The sequence below is a fragment of the Pseudorca crassidens genome, chromosome X, assembly GCF_039906515.1.
Source record: "Pseudorca crassidens isolate mPseCra1 chromosome X, mPseCra1.hap1, whole genome shotgun sequence".
Classification (NCBI taxonomy): Eukaryota; Metazoa; Chordata; class Mammalia; order Artiodactyla; family Delphinidae; genus Pseudorca; species Pseudorca crassidens.
Window position 1 is genome coordinate 129,439,110 of NC_090317.1, and position 13,757 is coordinate 129,452,866.

General features: G+C 41.9%; 1 protein-coding gene and 1 long non-coding RNA gene across 7 annotated transcripts in view; one reads left to right on the forward strand and one right to left on the reverse strand.

Annotated features, from left to right (window-relative positions):
• LOC137216945 (patatin-like phospholipase domain-containing protein 4) overlaps positions 1-13,757 on the forward strand; it is a 109,320-nt gene that overhangs the window by 65,736 nt on the left and 29,827 nt on the right. The window lies entirely within an intron of this gene.
• Positions 3,178-13,757, reverse strand: part of LOC137216946 (uncharacterized) — a 187,752-nt gene continuing 177,172 nt past the window's right edge. The window contains exon 3 of the long non-coding RNA XR_010939902.1: positions 3,178-3,529. This is a non-coding gene — a long non-coding RNA (uncharacterized lncRNA). The remainder of the gene's footprint in view (positions 3,530-13,757) is intronic.

Sequence of the window (13,757 nt, forward strand, 5' to 3'; positions counted from 1 at the left end):
TTGGAGCTTTCAAGCTGCTTTGGCTCCAGTGATGATGGGCTATGGCCACTCATTTGGGTTTGGGTTTCAGTGGCGCCTTCACCCTACCCTTGGGGCCTGGAGTCTCTAAGTTCGAGCCTAAGGTAGATGCAAATCAGAACTGAACCAGCCAAACCCCACTCCAACCTCTGCACCGCACAGAAGGCTGCTTTGGGCCAGAGCAGAGGAAAAGAGGAGGACACGATAAACAGCAACAACCATGCGTCTTTGGGAAATGGGTCTGGGTGGGGTAGGTTTGCTTTTGTACAAATGCAAAGTGGGTACTGTTGGCATCCGGCTGAAAATAACCCAGTTGGGAGCTAGGGGAGAAAGGTTAGATTTGAGGACTCTATTTAGGCTGTGTTGCCATGGATAGAACTGTGGGAGGGGTGAGATTTCTGAAGGAGTGGGGGGGACGCACTCACCAGGAGAGGACCAGACCCAAAGATGCGACAGGAGGGGCAGAGATGAAGGATAAGGAGACAGGGCGTGTCACCTTCTCCCAGAACCAGGTTCACGTGCAAGGGGTGTATTCAAGTGAAGTGCCCTTGGGAGGAACCAAGAGCGGACAGAGGGAGACCGGGAGGGCAAGGAGTCAGGTAGCTCTGTCAACTCCCGCTGGAGCTGTCGGAAGGAGCCCGCCGCTCCCGGGGCACAGGCAGAGAGCCCGGCTTCGAGGATCAGGGGAGTTCAGCGATGTCAGCTTTACCATAAGAGAGGCAGCAGGAAAGTCGTTCAGGCTCATGCGGTTCTCATCGAGGAGGGAACAGAGAGGCAGCTGAACCCTCGGAGGCCAGGCGGAGACCAAGAAGTCCAGGAGGAGTGCAGGTTCACAAGTGACCCCAGAGAGCCGTTTCAGGAAAGCCGTGGGACAAGGAAGAGGGTTTTAAAGGAGGAGAAATGAAAGGGTAAGAATTGAATAGATACAGCAAGAGGAGACTCCCACTTGGGTTGTTCAGCCATGAAATACGGTGGCAGGAAGTTCTGTCTTGAGGGGATATTTTGGGAAGCACTGTTGTCCCCGAAGTGCAGCTGAATACATGTATAGTCAAAGAAGACATAACTTACATTTGTAGAAAGCTACCATCACATTGCGAGTGGAGGTCATTCTTATTACGTGGCATTCCGTAAGGGCTCATCACGTCCTGTCCGCTCCAGGAGCTGGAGTATTGGCACCATGCAGGTGAAGCATGCTTCTGTTCTGGGGAATTCTGTCTGAAAAATTCCGGGGAGGGCTCTTTACACTCAGAACGTTGTGGAATCCATAAAACAATGACAGGAAGTGACTCTGCACACACTTTGGATTTGCAGCTGGGTTATCTGTACTTTTAACTTCAGCATAAAATCCATGAACGATCTAAGATTTTTATGTTTACAGAGTATATTCTGTTCTCCCATTATCTTCCTTTCTCCCTCCATTCCCTTCTATTTCCATTCTCCCTCATTCCAGAACGACGGTACCAAGTTACCCTTGGGCCCCCAAAGGCAACAGAGAGTGCGTGTGTCTCTGAGCCCACAATGAGCTGGAAGGGAGACGGCCCAGCCTGCAGGGGCTGCAACGTGCCTACTGGCCACTGCAGCCCAAGACATTCCTTATTTCATGGCTCTACTACAACTGGATGAGATCTTCAGAGAAAATAAGCACGAACCCCCCAAACTAGACACCCGAGAGTCTTAGAACACACTTACGTGAGAGCCCCTCACAGCCCTCTGAGGCAGCCGGACTCTGAGCCCCCATGTCTGCATGCAGGTTGGAGCCCTGGCACCCAGGAAGGCTGAATTCCTGCCCCACCCCTGCTCTCCAGCAATGGGGAGTTTCTCTGCTGCTGGGAACCCCCAGCAGTAGCTGCCTGCTGTTTCCAAACCTGCCAGCCCTTATTGCACCATCTCACGGATAACCACGTTAGATCTCAGATACTGCTGGGGCTTCTGCTCCTGGCCCTTGAGCTTTGCAACGACTAGCTTGTGACCGAGGTTACCACTCCCGTCCCTACACCCTTGGAGGCTGGATTTAATAACCGTCGCGCCCTCATTTTGCTCCCACCCTCGACCCTCTGGCTTACCTGGGTAGCGTGTCCCGCAGCTGCCCTCATTCCTCCATTTCCTCTTGAAGCCTGTGAGCTCCTTCACCACGGATGTCTTCCCGTGTGTTAGAACACGTCATTTCAATCCCCAGAACATCCCACTGAAAAGTAAGCAGAGCCTAACAACAGTTTAAATGTGGGCATTGCTTTTCCCCTTTCAATCGACAGTATGCCTCGATTCTGTAGTTTTCCCCAGATTATAAGTTGCAAAGCAATCACAGGATCTGTTATGTTTCTTACTTATTTCTCTTGCATACAACGGTCATTAGATGAGTTTCTAACCCAATTCGGAGACAGGACACTGGGTAGAAGTGAAAGATTTCTATTATTTGTAAAATTAATCCATAAAATTCCATCTGATAGAAAGCTGAGTAACTCGCATAGGTTTAAACATATTGTTAATGAAATCACATGTTTTATCCACCCAGATAAAGCATGAGCAGATTGATTTTGCTTTTGTTTCTATCCATTTATTCACAAAGTATCTACTCAAGCTGATAAGCTCTGAGTACGCTAAGCAAGTTGGACAAGCTTCCTGTTCTCAGGGAATTTACATTTTCTGGGAAGTGAGAGTAGGAAGCTTTCGGATGATAAGAAATATGAGAAAAGGAAAACAACTCTGCCCAAGAGCAGAATCAAAAGAAACAATGTCATCTCTCCAAAACAGTGGTTCGTTCTCACCTGGGGCAGCGTTGCCCACGATGGGACAGTCAACAATGTCTGGGTCGTTGTGGGGGTATCATCTGCAGGGGGGTGGGGTGGGGCTGCTACTGCATCCAGCGGGTGGAGGTCAGGGGTACTGCTCCCCATCCTGCAACGCACAGGGGGGCCCTCCACAAAGAAGTATCCGGACACAAGTGGCAGTGGTGCTGAGGTTAAGAAACCCTGCTCTCACGCTAGAGTTATAATGCATGTATAATTTCCTTTTATGCGTATCTGCTCTCACTGATAGACACATAAAAGACCTTGTCACTGCTTCGGAATGCCAGTAGTGTTTTTAAGATTAAAAATTGCAATTTTTTTTTCTCAAAAGAAAAGTATACCTTTAAGATTTTTTTTTTTTCCTTACCGTATATAATAGTCCAGTGTCCTTTCATGAAGTGTGTTCTGGAGCAAGAGATGTGACTTTCAAAATCTCACAGTAATGACCACCACCATCATTTATCTGGAGCTAGACAATCCAAGACTCTAGTTTTCAGAAATGCTCTTGTCAATCTGAATTTGTGACTTCTGAAAGTGGGAGAAACTCTGGGAAGGTTCCAGGCTCTCTACTACATAGGAATCTTTAATCCAGCATAACTGGACCCTCCTATCAGTTGCAGGCGCATCTGTGTAGTCAGATGAGCAAATTATCAGAGCAGGTACATCAAGAGAAACGTTGCTTTCTTGAAGGTACTGCCAAACATACATTCTGGACTCGTGACTCCCTGCAAAATAGAATTAAATATACTAAAATCTCCAGGATATAGACTGCCATTGACTTGTATTCGTTTGTGTTAGATTGCCAGTGAAGTCGTGAAATTTACCTAGCACCCCAGAGAGTGCTTCTGTCATTCAGGGGGTCTCCTTTAAGGCTCTCTCAACTATATTTACTTCCCTCACCTCCTTCCCTTTCCCCACCGACACCGCCTGCACCCAGCTCTGCAGTTACATCGTCTTTGTCCTCCTAAGCTGCCTTCTCTCTTTTTTCTTTTTTTTTTTTTTAACGGACAAGAGGCTGCAGCTAGTGCTATGTCTCAAAAGATCAACTCATTACAGTGCTGTACGTTCATAATGGTTGTACGTTTCCCTCTATCCTTTTTATATCTTTAATTACATTTAAGCGTTTCAGGAATCCATTATGTATCGTAATCAAACACCATCTTCCCTTGTGCATCTATTCCTGTTTTAAATCTAGACTTCTAAAATGACTGTGCTATTTTTATCTGTTTAACTCCATCCTCTCTAGTTTTCCTAGAGGAAGCGGGAGCTTTAAGGGGTCGGTCTGAGAATCCCTGCAAACCGTACAATGAAGTGAGTTGCCCAGTTAATCGTATTTATCCTCTGACAGAAAATAAGAGAGAAGACAGACACAAAAGCCCGGACTTTATAGAAAGACGAACCCAAATTCGAATCCTCTCTTAGCTTGTAAATCACTTAATCTGCTGAACCAAAATGTATTCATCTGTCAAACGAATATAGGACTTAGTTTGAAGTTGTTATGAGGATGACAAGCATGGGGAAGGATGGCAGCCCCACAAACTTATTTCCTTTCCTGGAAAAATAATAAATGCAGGCTCCCCTTCAAAGGGGAGCACCAACCAGGGCAGCCGTGGCTTCCTTTTCCTTTCATCCTAAAATACCTATCAGTGCCTTTGTCGATTTTTCAATCAAAAATGCCATCTGGACATTTGGGGACCAAAATGCCAATCAACTTTTTCTCTACTGCAGAAATTAATTACCTACACAGACCTCACTCTTGAAGTCACCTTGACATAAGGAGGATGGGAGAAGAATTGAGCCCAAAAAAGGTTTAAAATTCATTTAAGTTTAAGATTTGTAACGGAAGAGGTTTTTGTGAGCTTGCAAAACTCTGAAGCCTTTGTTTTTAAAAGATATATGCAAAGACAAAAGGGAGCAAGAATTGTCACAGGGAGAAAGCATCCTTACATACATATAAAAGAAGGGGGCCATGTTCAAACTTTACTTCAGGAGGAAGATAGATCTGCCCGTAAAATAGTTCCACTCAGTCGCTGTAAGTTTCATCTTTTTCTTAGGTGCAAAGTTTCTTACCAAAGTCAGAGAAACTAAAAGTACATTCCCCCCCTAAAAAAATTCTTAAATTTCACAAGAGGAGATTGCATGTTACCTGTGAATCTCCTTCTGTGACATCTAGGTTGGTACGAGCAATGCATACTGAGGAAAATGGCCCTGCATAACCTCCTTGACGTTTGCTTTCCTTCTGGAGCCCTGGGTCGTTGTACCAAACTGCATGGTAACCAACACCAGATGCTAAAACAGAGGCAAAGCCAGGACTCGTATTTGCTCAAGAGAGCACTGTTTCAAAGCTCAGAATCATTGCAACCAATAATATCTTTCCCTATAATGTGAAGGAACAAATCAAGAGAGTTGTGGTCAGTTGTCAGAATTTCAGATCTAGGGCTTCCCTGGTGGCGCAGTGGTTAAGAGTCCGCCTGCCGATGCAGGGGACACGGGTTCGTGCCCTGGTCCAGGAAGATCCTACATGCCGCGGAGCAGCTGGGCCCGTGAGCCACGGCCGCTGAGCCTGCGCGTCCGGAGCCTGTGCTCTGCAACAGGAGAGGCCACGACAGTGAAAGGCCCGCGTACCGAAAAAGAAAAAAAAAAATTCAGATCTAAATAATGATATTTCATAATATAGCCACAATAGCATGCTAACAGGAAATAAACGTGGGGCTTTATAATATTTCAAAATGATAAAAATAGTTTTGACAGGAACTAACATTTTAAAACAAGAAGACAGGAGATACACAGACAAACACACAGAGGAGGGGGTGCTTTACTAAACCCCACATAAAATGAAATCATTGATAAATGAGAAAAGTCAATGATGCCTAAAGGAAGGCATTACCTAGGAGACTTTCTGCTAACTTCAGAAGTGTGCTTCATTTCATTACTACTACGAACTAAAAGAAAATCATAACATAGAAAGCAAAATCATTAAGCTCTTACCCTTGAATTTCAGTCTAACTGTAGCATGGATGTGAGCAAGCAGGGACAACAATGACCAGAACACAGAACGTTTCCAGTGAAACTCTCAAACCTTGAGATTGCAAAACTGGAATCATGTTACCTTTTAAAAAAATGGACCGTCTGAACTCAGAATGGAGGGTGTAAAAGAAGTTCCAATAGAGCTGTTTTGTACAAATGGTGACCCCCTCCCCCCAGGAGCCATTTCTTGACTTAACCATTACTCTGTGGCTGTGAGGACAGAAGCAGATCAACTCTCGACATCCAGAAGGTCTGCTGGCTTTTAGGCAGATACTGAAATTGTAAGCAAGTGAACCTACTAAGCGCAAATGGAGAAACAAGAGAAACGATAGACACGTACAGAGGCTCTCACAGTTCTGGAGTTCGGTGTCTGTCTTGGGCTTCTCGGGGCTGACAGTTCATAGGCCAGCAGAGCTGAGGTCCTTTCTGGAGGCCGTATACGAGGACACGTTTCTTGCCTTTTCCAGCTTATACAGGTGGATCACGTTTTGGTTTGGGGCTTCTTCTGTCTTCAGAATGCCAGCAAAGACCCCACGAATCGCGGGTGTCTCTTCAAACACTGACTCTGCCGCCCACTTCCCCGTGGAGGGACTTTTACGATGCCGTGGGTCCACCTGCATAATCCACTCTTCCCCCTATTTAAGGTCTGCTCCCTAGCAGCCTTCCTGCCATCCTCAACTTTAATTCCCCTCTGCTGTCCAAGGGAACATATTCACAGGTTCTGGGAGTTAGGACGTGGACTTCTTTGTCGGAAAGGCCATTCTTTTTGCCTACAGTAGCAACCATCTAATTCCTTAGGTTTCACATATTTGAAACTGAAATGTATAGGGTTTATGTGGTTGATGTTTAAGGAACAAAATGTTTATTTTACTCCTAAAACCACATGATATTGACGGTTTTAAAACTATGCTCTTGTCACCTGCACATGTATATATAATTTTGATCTATATTTCCAATATGATAATGGTTGTTAAATGAGTTCTGTGTGCCTTTTGCACACTGTACACTTGAAAACATTGCATGCATTTATTTTTAAACCTCTTAGAGTGCAAACACTAATGTTTACCAATTTGCCAAGTGAAATAATACATAAATGCAACAAAACGAACCGTGTCATAATACATAAATGCAACAAAACGAATCTTCTCTAAGGTGGAATTATATCAGATAGTAAAATGGAAACCATGATCTCATCAGACACTTGAAAGCAGTGTGAATAAAAAGTATCAATATCTTAACCAAAAAATGTGTATATCAGTGTTTTTACTTATTCGTTCTCTTTTATAAAAAAAATGTGAGCTCAGGTTATTCATGAGTATTTTTCTCTCTTTTTCATTTTTCTCTATTTTAATAAACTGAGATTGATTTTAAGTAATTCTATCTAGTTTTATCTTTTTTGAAATCTTTTTTGAAATTCATAAAAAATGAATGTTCCAAGTCTTTACCCAATTCATCTGCACAAAAAGAAGGTTTAAAAAACCAGGACTCTTAGATGGATGAAAGCTTGATTTGCTCAAACATTTGATACTAAAATATCTCAAGGACAAAATTCGAAACCACTCATCAATTAAGATAAAATGTCAGTGGAGGTATTATAGTCATGAATATTTATGAGGTGAATGACAAAGCATCCAAATATATTTGAAATGTACTTAACAAAATGTATTTTGAAATGCAAAGATACAGTTTGCATTTCCCAGCCTTTGACAGAATAAGTCAACAGAAATAAACTGAAATGTAGAGAATATGTATACTGTGATCAATAATGTCTGTTAATAGTTACAAATTAAATTGTGAGTCCTAGAAGCAGAGTGCTGTTTCTGGTTTTGCAAGTGTATGCACATTGAGTCACCAAAGGAATCTTTATGTTAGGTGATAAGGAATTTTATACTAATTTTTTTAAAAAGGAGTAATTCTGAAAATATTCTTTGACCTGAACACACACTCACACACAATTTGATAACAATATGGTAATAACAATACTACCGTCACCACAACAGCAGAAGCAGACCCTGGGATATTAGACAGCCTCTTTTCACCCAAAACAGGAATGTAAATACCCTGAGAGGTATAACCGATCGCAATTTGTCCCCTCTACCTACGTCCTATCATATTAGCTTCAGGCATTTTCTTCAAAACACTTACCTGAAATACCTTTTTAAAAGAGACTCCATAGTTTTTAAAAATATCTCCATAGTTTTGCCTTTTTCAGAGTGTCACAGAGTTGGAATCATACAGCATGTAACCTATTCAGATTGGTTTATTTCACTGAGTGATATGCATTTAAGGTTCCTCCACGTCTGTTCTTGGCTTGACAGTTCCCTTCTTTTTATTGCTGAATAATATCCCACTGTCTGAATGGACCACAGTTGATTTCCCCCGTTCAACTACTGAAGGACATCTTAGTTGCTTCCAAGTTTTGGCAACTGTGAATAAAGCTCCTGTAAGCATCCATTTGCAGTTTCTTTGTATGGACGTAAGTTTTCAGCTCCTTTGGGTAAATACGGAGGAGCACAGTTGCTGGTTCATATGGTAAGAGTAAGTTCTATAAGAAATGATCCAGATGTCTTCCAAAGTGTCTGTACTGCTTTTCATTCCCACTAGCGATGAATGACAGTTCCTGTCGCTCTATATCTTCACCAGCATTTGGTGTTACCGTGGTTTTGGCTTTTCACCATTCTAAGAGTTGTGTAGTGGCATCTCATTGTTTTAATTTGCAATTCCCTAATGACGTATGATATGGAACATTCTTCTCATATGATTATCTGCCCTGTGTATATATTCTTTGGTGAGATGTCTGTTCAGATAAATTGCCCATTTTTAAATCAGGCTGTTTGTTTTCTTATTGTTGAGTTTTAAAAGTTCTTTGTATATTTTTGACAACTGTCCTTTACCAAATATCTTTTGCAAATATTTTCTTCCAGCTTGTGGCTTATCTTCTCATTCTCTTGACAGTCTTTTGAAGAGCAGAAGTTTTTAATTTTAACGAAGTCCAGCTTATCAATTATTTCTTTCATGGACTGGTGGTGTCTTTAAAATGCTATCACCAAATTCCAAGTCATTTAGATTTTCCCCTGGTTTTGCATTTGCATTTAGGTTTTTGACACATTTGAGCTGATGTTTTTAAAGGGTATAAAGTCTGTGTCTAGATTCGTTTTTTACATGTGGATGTCCAATTAGTTGTTCCAGCACCATCTTTTTGCTGAAAGACTATCTTTGCCCCATTGTGGTTGGTTCCTTTACTCCTTTTTCAAAGATCACTTGACTATATTTGTGAAGGTCTGTTTCTCAGCTCTCTGTTCTGTTTCATACATTTGTCTATTCTTTTGCCAATACCACACTGTCTTGATCATGAAGTATCTTTTAATTCAGTTGCTTACGTATATATTGGCTATTTCCCCAGTCTTTGTTTTCTTCAAGACTGCATCAAGGGACTTCCCTGGTGGTCCAGTGGTTAAGACTCCACGCTCCCAATGCAGGGGGCCTGGGTTCGATCCCTAGTGAGAGAACTAGATCCCACATGCCGCAACTAAAAGATCCCACATGCGGCAACTAAAGATCCTGCACGAGGCAACAAAAATCCCGCATGCTGCAACTAAGACCTGGCACAGCCGAATACATAAATAAAAAATATTTTTAAAAAGTGCATCAATAAATAAATATTTTTAAATAAATAATTTGGAGGTTGGGTTAAAGAGGAAAGCAAAATATCAACTGCATTCATTCACTCATCTCCTTTATTTTATTTTATTTTATTTTTTTTTTTGTGGTATGCGGGCCTCTCACTGTTGTGGCCTCTCTGGTTGGAATCATAGCCCCACTCATCTCCTTTAGAAGCATGATGTGACTGGAACACGATGGACAAGCAGGACAGTGGGAATTGGTAATGTCTTTGATCAGAAAAGGCTACATATTGATGCACATGGTATTTGGTCAAAGGTGTAGTTAGGGGCAAGTTCATACTCATAAACAAACATATAGGAAATCAAAAATATATTCACTATTCTTTCAGTTCAATTAGTTACAAAAAGGAAAAGTGAACAAAACAGAAAAAGCACAGTGAACTAAATATAGATAAACGTGGGAACTAATGAGTTCAGGGAAATGTGAATCTAAAAAAAGAAAAAATAGGGCTTCCCTGGTGGTGCAGTGGTTGGGAGTCCACCTGCCAATGCAGGGGACACGGGTTCGTGCCCTGGTCCGGGAAGATCCCACATGCCGCTGAGCAGCTGGGCCCGTGAGCCATGGCTGCTGAGCCTGTGCGTCCGGAGCCTGTGCTCCGCAATGGGAGAGGCCACAACAGTGAGAGGCCCGCATACCGCAAATAAATAAATAAGTAAAAAAGAAAAAATAATTTGCAAATTAACAGAAACATGACAGTTGAAGATGTAACATATTCTGCTCGTGACAGATTAAAAGGCAAAAATAAACAAGGAAAATGTGAATAATTAATAAGATTTAATTAATTATTGTATATGAACCTGTGTGGCTCCAAATCTATTTATTAAATAACCAATTTTTCACAATTTAATTCATCTAATGCCAGATTATTGAAAACCAGTGGGTTCTTCTAAGTCAATTTACTGCCTTTGAATATGTTCAATTCACCAAATTTTCCAAAATCATTTTCAAAGAAAATTCATCTTAAATATGTTAAATGAATTTTAATCAAATGTTCCTATTTTTTCTCAACCAGGTAGTTTATGTGCACCAGAAAATAGTGAAAACATGATTTTAGTGATGATTTTCTTAAAACGAGTAGTAATGTAGATGCACAGACGAAAAATCATTACTTTAGGGCCTAGTTCTTTCAAGGAATCTGGGCTGGAGAGAGCTACAGGGACTCACTCTTCATGGGTATATTCTTACTCAGTATTCCTGAATGTTCAAAACCCCCGCGTTCAAATGAGCTCATACTGAAACAACAGGATTTGTTTCACCTATGAAAATGTGGTGTTATACTGTCAAGTACTGTTTATCATATCAACTATTGAATTTTCAGAAGGGTTATCAATTTAAAACCCTTTCAGGCCTTTTATTGACCACTTGGACTTCTAGAAAATGCAAAGATTGTCAGATAAATACTCAAAATGTCTATTGAGGGGTTTAGAAATAATTTGTTTATAATAATAAGGATGGAAGCAAGCTAAGGTATAACAGGCGATGCTTGTAAAACAACCATTGACACCGATGCCTATTTCCTAAGGTAGAAACTTCTCATCACCACGGTCTCATCATCATCTCTGTAGGGTAGGTGTGACTCTTTCTGTTTTCCACAGAAAATACTTGGGGAGGGGGGAGCCTTTCAGAGTGGATAAGAAATGTGCTTCTTGTTACAAAGCACAGCGACAGGCTGAGAATTTTAATTCCAGGCTCCCTATAACCCCATCACTTTCTCAACTATTGAACTGAGAAGAAGCAAACAGAGCAGGTGATTAAGACAGTACAGATATACTATGAGGCTAATTTAAATACATGTAGGTGGATGGCGTCTGCACATAAACGCACAGGAAAACATCTTTGCAGAGAGCTATCAAATGTCACACAGGTACTCCCTAATAACTGCTTGCCCCTCCTTGTTCCTACATGTACAGTCTAATTTGTCTACTAGAAAGATGTTATATATAATTTTTTTAATTTCATAAAATAGAAGAAGAAAACCTAATGATTATAAATAAGCCCAGGAAATTATTCTTTGAATCAATCAGTAAAACAGACAAAACTCAGGACTTCCCTGGTGGTCCAGTGGTAAAGAATCCACCTTCCAATGTAGGGGACGTGGGTTCGATCCCTGTTCGGGGAACTAAGATCCCACATACAGCGGGGGGCAACTAAGCCCGTGCACCACAACTACTGAGCTCACGCGCCTCAATGAGAGAGCCTGCGTGCTGCAAAGTACAGAACTCACATGCCCTGGTGCCCACGCGCCACAACTAGAGAGCCCCTGCACCCTAAACCTGCGCGCCACAACTAGAGAGAGAAAACCTGCATGCCACAACTAAAGAGATGCCCGCGTGCTACAAGGAACAGCCCACACTCCGCAATGAAAGATCCTGCGTGCTTCAATGAAGCTCCCCACATGCCACAACTAACACGTCGTGCAGCCAAAAATAAAATTCAATAAATAAATAAATCATGTTTAAAGAAAAAGGAAAAAAAATACTTTTAAAGCAAATAGACAACTTTGTAAATTTTAATGAAAAGGCATGAAGAAAAGCAGAAAAAGAAATCAATACAGTTAGGCATGAGGAACTGAATATGGCAGACATGGAGAAGAGATGAAAGATTTATAAGGCACTACTATGTACAAATCCCTACAGATAAATTGGGAAGTTTTAGAGAAGGGACAATATCCTTGAAAAATATCAATGACCAAAATTAAATCAACAACTGTAGAAGAAGTTGGAAATCTGTATAAAGCAATAACAGTTAAAAAAAAAAAAAAGGAAATAAAGCCACAAACAAACAAACAAAAAAAGAAATGATAGTCAGGGCTCTGGGGTCACATACATTTACTGATGAGTTTTTGAGTTTATTCAGCTCAAACAATAAAATCAATCCCATGCATACATGTACACACACACACACACACACACACACACACACACACACACACACAGGATTGGGGAATCCATTATATTATCAGATGTTTGCTTAACTGATGGGAAAATCTGATGACTACAGTAAAAAGAAGCATAGTTCAAAGCAGTACATTCAACTCTTAAAAACTTACTTTTACATCTTTTAAGAAAACTAAAATGTAGAACAGCTACAAATGGAGTGCAAATCCGAGAACTTAGAAATCACCTAGACATCTTGATAAAGTGCAGATTCTGGTTTGTTCAGTGCAGGAGAGGCTGGTGATACATACATAACCCCCGGGTCATACTGCTGCTGCTGGTGTGCAGACCACACTCTGAATGGCAGGGATCTAGGGATCCCAGCTTCTCCTCTCTCCTTCAGGGTCCAGTAGTCCAATCCCTTCTCCCCATCCTTGGTCTCAGTTCATGACCTTCCTACGTCGGGGGGAAAATCCAAGCCATCAGTAGAGAGATTCCTCAAGCTCTGCCTTCCAGTCTACCCACTTACCAGCCTTCAAGCCCACAGCATCCACCATTCCCTCTCATGACCTCAGACCACCCATGCTCCCATGACTGAAAACACACCAGAATGGACTTCTATGTCACCCCCACGATTCTCCCTCTCCTTCTATGGTTATCCATACACATGCTGAACTAGAGCCCTCCATTCAGAAGTAGGCTATGACTCTCCTAGGATAACCCTGCACCCCCCTAAGAGGGAAAACATAAATCTCTTCCTATGCCCACCTTCTCTTTCAGGAACTGCCCCTAAGCTCTCTCCTTGACATTAAGGCACCTCGGGAAAAAATGATTTATTTTGTCACCTTCCAATTAAGTCTCTTTTCCATGTTTCTCTTAAACCAGGATTTCTTCACACCTCTCCAGCGACACTGGAGTTTTTGAGGTCACCAGTGACCTCCATGCTGCTGTAGGCAATGCCAAACTCAGTCCTCCGTGGACTGGACCTACCAGAATCATTGGATCCAAGCATCACTTTCCCTACCTTGGAAAGCTTTCCTCAAGTGCATACCTTGGCCGCTGGCTCTCTGCTCTTCTCCCTCCCTCACTGGGTGTTTCTCCCCAGGCTCCTTCGTCTCTTCTCCTTACCTGCACAACCTTGAAACGTTGCTGTGGTCCAGTCTTAGTCTATGAATACTTATTATTTCCTATCTACATGTACTCCCTCCAGGATCTCAGCTAGCCTGCTGATGATACTTCTATCTTCAGGTTGTATCTCTCCCCTGAGTGCTAGATTCATGCATTCAACTCTCTGTTAGTAGTTTTACATGGATGCCTACTCATCTCCATCTTTTTTTCCCAGCTTTATCGAGACATAATTGACATA